The 6,124-nt window shown below is 41.5% G+C and overlaps 1 long non-coding RNA gene across 1 annotated transcript in view; it reads left to right on the plus strand.

The window, feature by feature from the left end:
- Positions 1 to 2,881: 2,881 nt before the first annotated feature.
- Positions 2,882 to 6,124, plus strand: part of LOC116539739 — a 6,688-nt gene continuing 3,445 nt past the window's right edge. Inside the window, exon 1 of the long non-coding RNA XR_004264162.1 lies at positions 2,882 to 5,434. This is a non-coding gene — a long non-coding RNA (uncharacterized LOC116539739). The remainder of the gene's footprint in view (positions 5,435 to 6,124) is intronic.

Below are 6,124 nucleotides of genomic sequence, written 5' to 3' on the forward strand. Positions count from 1 at the left end.
GAAGCCAATGTGTGATATGTTTTAGATTTAGCTGCTGAGTGGTGGGCAGAGAAGAGGAAGGGAACAAAAAACGGTTCTCAGCTAAGTACAATGGAATGAAATATGACAGAGAAGTTGAGGGTACTTCCAAGGGAACGATGGTGGTCACGGATCGTGGCGTAAAGCATGAAGAAGGAAAATGAACAGGCTGGGAATGAGAAGGTAGTGAGCATGGCTGAAGGTTAGAGTGGAGTAGAATTAGTGAACATTCTAGAGTGAGCCAGAGCAAGAGGAGGATCAAAGTGGTAGGTTTCAAACAGAAATTTTGGTGGTGACGCATTTGCTGACATTTAGGAGGTGTCAGTTGCAACAACACGAATGACTGACTAAAGTGGAAGCGAGCTATTGGAGGTGAAATAGAAGAACCGGGAAACCGAGGCATCCGATGAGTCATCACGCGGTTGCTGAATGAAGTCCGAAGGAAGGATGAATGGTGTCGGAGTGGAGGAAATGCAGGGAGTCAGCAGTGTCTTCAGTAGATGGGAGGGCCGTATGAATGAAGTCCACAGAGGGGAGCACAGGAAGGTGGGCAGCATAGCAGGACGGTCGAGCTTCCAAGGAGCTGTAGGTTTTGAAAGCTTTTGGAGAAATCAACTGTTTAGAAGCAGCTGTGTGGGTCAAAAAGAACACCGCCTCCTCTTCTGTCCCTGACACAACTGCAGAGAACACTTGTGGATAAGCGCAGCGCAAAGGGTCATTTAAAGAAAAGGTGAAAACATGAATAGGTTCGTTGGTCACAGACCTGACGTTTCAGAAGGCACGGTGAATAGGTGAAGGAGGGGTAGGAAAGGGTTACTTGGGAAAGGTAACAGTATGTCACTCCTGTCGATACTGAATGTTTTGAAAAACTTGGACTTCAGAGAGTAGTCAGGTGTTCCATTCTGAGTGCTGGTGTGATTACGCAGAACACAAGAGGCACTCCCAGCTATCAGACACTGATGTGCCCTGAGAAAATGTATGTAAAAACCACTCCGCGACACAGCATTGCGTCAACGTTTGAAATTTTTGAACTATCACTCGTGTGTATTTTGGAATTGTTTGCATGATTAAATCTTAGGTTGCAGCATTTGCTTAAGGAGTCTCGTTAGATTCCTGCTTCTGTTCTGTGGGGGATCAGTTTTTAGCTTGGACTAGACTTGGAAATTTCTCTTGTTGCTGACAGGAGCTGGGTAGAAACTTAGAGAATGAAACTTTCCGGTTAGAACAGAAAACACATTTTAGTGGCTGGTGGTAGGCATTGCTTTTCTCATAGTGCAGTGTAGAGGGCAAAACATCTCCTTAGGAAACAGTGGACTCAGACTCTGTTATTTTGGATTTGAATTCTGAGAGGTTGTAGGCACAGACGTTGGATTAGTGCTGTCATACAAAAATCAGCCACGACAACACACATCTGGGAAAAGAACAGCATCATCAGGGAAAAATGGGCACTAAGAGAAAGAAGAAAGCAGAGGCAAGGGGCTCCAGGCTTCACTAATTCCTAGCGAGTAGTTTTAGTATTAGAACATCACTGTTTATTTATAGTTTTTTTGTGTGTAATTATGCTAACGCATGTACAATAACCTTTTAGATTTCAGTTTCCTAATGTTGGTTGTTATGCTCAACCACCTTTGTTTTTTCTTCCTCCTAAAGTCCCAAGACAAAGAATATCTCTGGATGCTATTAAATATAGATGTCTGGACTGAACTGAGCTTACATGACAATTGCAGTCAAGATTTGCAACTCAGAATGGGCAAACCAGGTAAGCGGTGCCGTTTTTAGAACGTCATTTTAATAAGGTTTATTCCTGTCTGGGGTGGCTGCATTTTTACATTTGTAATCATCAGGCTGTGAGTGTGAAGAGTTATTGCCATGACAACCAGGACTGACTGACTTGCCTTTCAGAAATGGCAACAATTCGGCATGTTTGTAGATGATACCTGTGGTTCTCAGTGACTTTCCGGAAGGTCACACGGTTTTGGCAGATGTTCCCAGTGGTGTGGAAAGACTCCTGGATGGGAGAGAGTGTGAACTGTTTTCTGGTCCCGCCTCTCCTTGAAGCAGGTGTGTGGCCTCAGGCAAATCTCCACCTATGGGGCCCTCAGTTTCCTCATCCACTTAATAGGAAGCTATAGAGAGGTTATACAGCCTTTAAGGTTATTTACAGCTCCAAGTTTCTCTGATTTCTTAGACCTATATATTTATGAGACTGTTGAGCAAGACAGTCCATGTACTTACTCCATAATCCTGTCTTCACTTTTAAACGTTTTGTGAATTCTCCATTTTTAAATCTCAGCTTCAGAACTGGTTTGAATCACAAAAACTCTTCCTTCCCTTCCTTCCCTCCCTCCCTCCTCTCCTTCCCTCCTTTCTTTCTTTTCTTTTCTTTCTTTCTTTTTCTTTCTTTCCTTCTTCTTTCTTTTCTTTCCTTCTTTCTTTTTCTTCTTTCTTTCTTTCTCTTTCTTTCCTTCTTTCTTTCCTTCTTTCTCTCCAAATTTCTCTCTCTCTCTCTCTCTGTCTCTGTCTCTGTCTCTTTCTTTCTTTTGTTGGAGTCTTGCTCTGTCACCAGGCTGGAGTGCAGTGGCATGACCTTGGCTCACTGCAACCTCTGCCTCCTGGGTTCAAGTGATTCTCCTGCCTCATCCTCCCAAGGAGCTGGGACTATAGGCATATGCCAGCATGCCCAGCTAATTTTTGTATTTTTAGTAGAGACAGGGTTTCACCATGTTGGCTGAGATGGTCTCAATCTCCTGACCTCATGATCTGCCTACCTCAGCCTCCCCAAGTGCTGGGATTACAGGTGTGAGCCACTGCACCCAGCTGAAAAATACTTCCTTAATTTTATAATTTTTGATCCAGCTTACTCTGCAGATTTACATTTTTAAATAACCAAACAGCTCCAAACACTTGCAAGTTAAAAATTTTCCATGAAGAAAGAACAGGCCTAAAAATGTTTTGAGCAATTGCAGCTTGATTGGGATACAAGAGTAATTTTTCAGGGTAATAGATTTGAATGCCTCAACTCATTCAATGCACATGTGTACACTGGATGTTTTTTAAACATCGAAGCATGCACTTCAACTAGCAGTTGATTATCTTGATTATAGTTCACAACAAAAACATGAACCAACTACTTTGTGACTATGCTCTTTGTTCCTCTTGGCATATAGTGGCCGGCAATCCTTTTTAGCCATCATGTCTAACAGCTAGCTAACTCCTGAGTTTTGTGTGACATAGTGAATCATTTTGTCTGTTCGTGTTCAAGTGCCCTCTCTATTCTATCATTTGAAAAGCTAGTTATGATAGTATGTTTCAATTGTCAGACATTCTCTTTATTCTAAAAAAAAAAGGTTGACCCACATTTAGATGTTTTCCTACTCAAAGGACTTTGAAAGAACTTTTATGTAACACTTAGTCATTGCCCTTTTCACAGGCCCTCTTCCGCTGCTTCTAATGAGGCTCCTTGGGTAACTGGAGGTGTCATTTCCCTGGCATGAAAGCACATGGTGCTCTCTTGCTGGCTGCTTGGTTTGGAGGGTCAGGTATGGACCTGCTTCTGCTGCTCCACCTTGCTGTCATGCCTTTTGCAGGTGGAGTTGACGTAGGTTTGCCTTTTCACTTTGGCCTTCCTTATCTGTTCACTTTTTCATCTTTATTTCCCAGTCTTTTCCCTCTATTCTCTGACATTCACTTAATCTGTTTCCCTTTCTCCTGCCTTAAATGTATGTAGACGGTCATCTGAATTGATGTCCTTACCTGTATCTTTTCTCATTTTATAACACTTATAAGCTCGTGTCTTCATACCGAGGCAGGCTCATGGGCACATGACCTATGCGGGTACATTGAGTCCCACGCTTAGAAGGACGCTGCACTTGGCTTAGTGCTCTGCTCTTCCGTCTTAATTTTTTTAATACATTTTGAACAAGAACCTCTGTCTGTTCACTTTGTAGAGGTCCCCACAAATTATGTAGTTGTTCCTGATTGTAGTTATTTTTCCCCCTTCTAGGTGGGTAAGTAGTTTTTGTTTTAATCTTGAATTCTTTTTCATTCCTCAAAACATTTCTTATTTATTCCCTTTCTGTCATACCTTATTCTGAGTGCGATTTTAATGTAGTCATATTACCTCCTTTTATTTCTCACATCCTTCAGGGACATTTAGCTTTATGGGAAAATTGTATATGGTCAACTTTTTATTAGCCACTCTGAATAAGAAAGAAGAGAATGAGAGAATCAATAAAGATTACAGTTTGCAAAGAGAGCAATTTTGGGAGTGCACTGTATGATTTTCCCCCTTTGTGAGATTTATCTTTTTATTCTTGTTTGCTCAGGTTAATTGGGTTGCACTCCCTGAATACACAATAACGGGTGGAGGGGGAGCCTGCTGAGTGGCAGAGGTTAGCTGATCTGAGGTTAACTATCTCTACTAATAAAGGAGATTGATTGTTCTCATATTTTATGTTTTTAAACATAAGAAATGAATCAGTGTTTGGTTTTCAGTTTTACTCGAGATTAGTGGGATGTAAAGACCTTCCTATTAATATTAAAACACCTTTTTTGGATTTGACAAACCAAATATCCTGTTCTTATCTTTTTACCTGGTGGCAGTCTGAATCAGTTTATCCTGTTATCCTGTCTGCCTGGAAGCATCAAAATAGTGAGGAAGTCTGATGTGCCTCCGGGTTAATCCAGCTGCCTGGGTGTAAGTTATTATTACTGTTTTATTAACAACATTTTATATCACTTACTAGGTGCCAGGCACTGTTCTATACATTTAAAAGATACAAATTGGTTTCATCCTGTGAGATAGATACTATTAATTATCCCTATAATACAGTTTAAGAAACTGAGGGACAAGTAAGTTGGCTTTCCCAAAGATACTGCCATTTAATGCTAGCATGAGGGCTCGAACGGGGAAAACCTAGTTGGAGTTCGTGTGCGTAGACCCTACATCATGCTGCTGCTCTTTTATTTTTTTTAAATTTTATGTATCCAGCCCCTTACAGAGTCGGAAGTCTGAATGACTGATGGAATAAAGCCTTATCATGGTAAAGGACTTTCTAAAAGTCTCTATTTCTTTTCTTTTCTTCAGCTGGCAACACCTAATAGCAATGTAAGTGATTCACAATATGTAAACATCTAAACGAACCTAGATACTAAAACTGCATGCGACTCTAAAGGGAAAATATCTGAGATGCCATCTGGATCTTACAGAGAAAAATGCTTGACAGTGTATTCCTGGGGACTAACGTTAAAGAGATGCTTCACTAACTGTCACAATCCCTTTTGGAAACTTGTGATCACAGCTGGTGACATTCCTGACATCTTTTATCTGTTCCCATACCTTTTCTTTCGGCTAGACGTTACAGAGTGTGGAGTTAGATGGCCAATGAATGTGCTGCATCAGAATCAATAGATCTCAGTCAGCATTCCATTAGGCCCAGGAGCCTTTCCACTTCTCAGTCCTGTCTGGGCTTTGCACATTCTGTCATGAAAAAAGAGAGTTTAGGGATTATTTTCTCTACCTGTAGCTTCTCCTGGACAAATGCATCCCCTATCATTATAGAAATCTAGTCAATAAAGCTGTCGGAATCCTTGAAACATTGACAGTAGAGCCAAGTTCAGTGTACTTAACCTCTGCAATACGTTCTGAGTGTGAAATATAAGAGGAAGAAATGATATTTTTAAGAAAGCGCCTTGAAGTTAAAAAACAACAAGGTAAAGCTATTAGAGGATAGAAAAGAATCGTGAACTTGGAAGCTGGAGAACTGAGTTCTTGGCTTGGTTTTGCCACTGAGAATCCTGGTTAGTTAAATCTCTGCAAAATGAGTGAATTTAACCTGCTAATTGTTAGTGTCCAGAACAATTAACCTGATAATTGTTAGTGTTCAAATGCCAAATTCTTTTAACCTTAAATACTTTTACTCCCACAAGACCATTTCTATCCCAGGTTCCCAGACAGATACCTATGGAATATGCATGTTCCAAAGCAGTGTGAGAAGTGGCATGGGACTGTTGTCAGCCCAGCCTCTACCCCTGTCAGCACGGCCTCTGCCCCCTGTCGGCCCGGCCTCTGCCCCTGTCAGCCCGGCCTCTACCCCCTGTCAACCCG

This window comes from Sapajus apella, unplaced genomic scaffold (assembly GCF_009761245.1).
Source record: "Sapajus apella isolate SASKATOON/1434 unplaced genomic scaffold, GSC_monkey_1.0 scaffold132, whole genome shotgun sequence".
NCBI classification, from domain to species: Eukaryota; Metazoa; Chordata; class Mammalia; order Primates; family Cebidae; genus Sapajus; species Sapajus apella.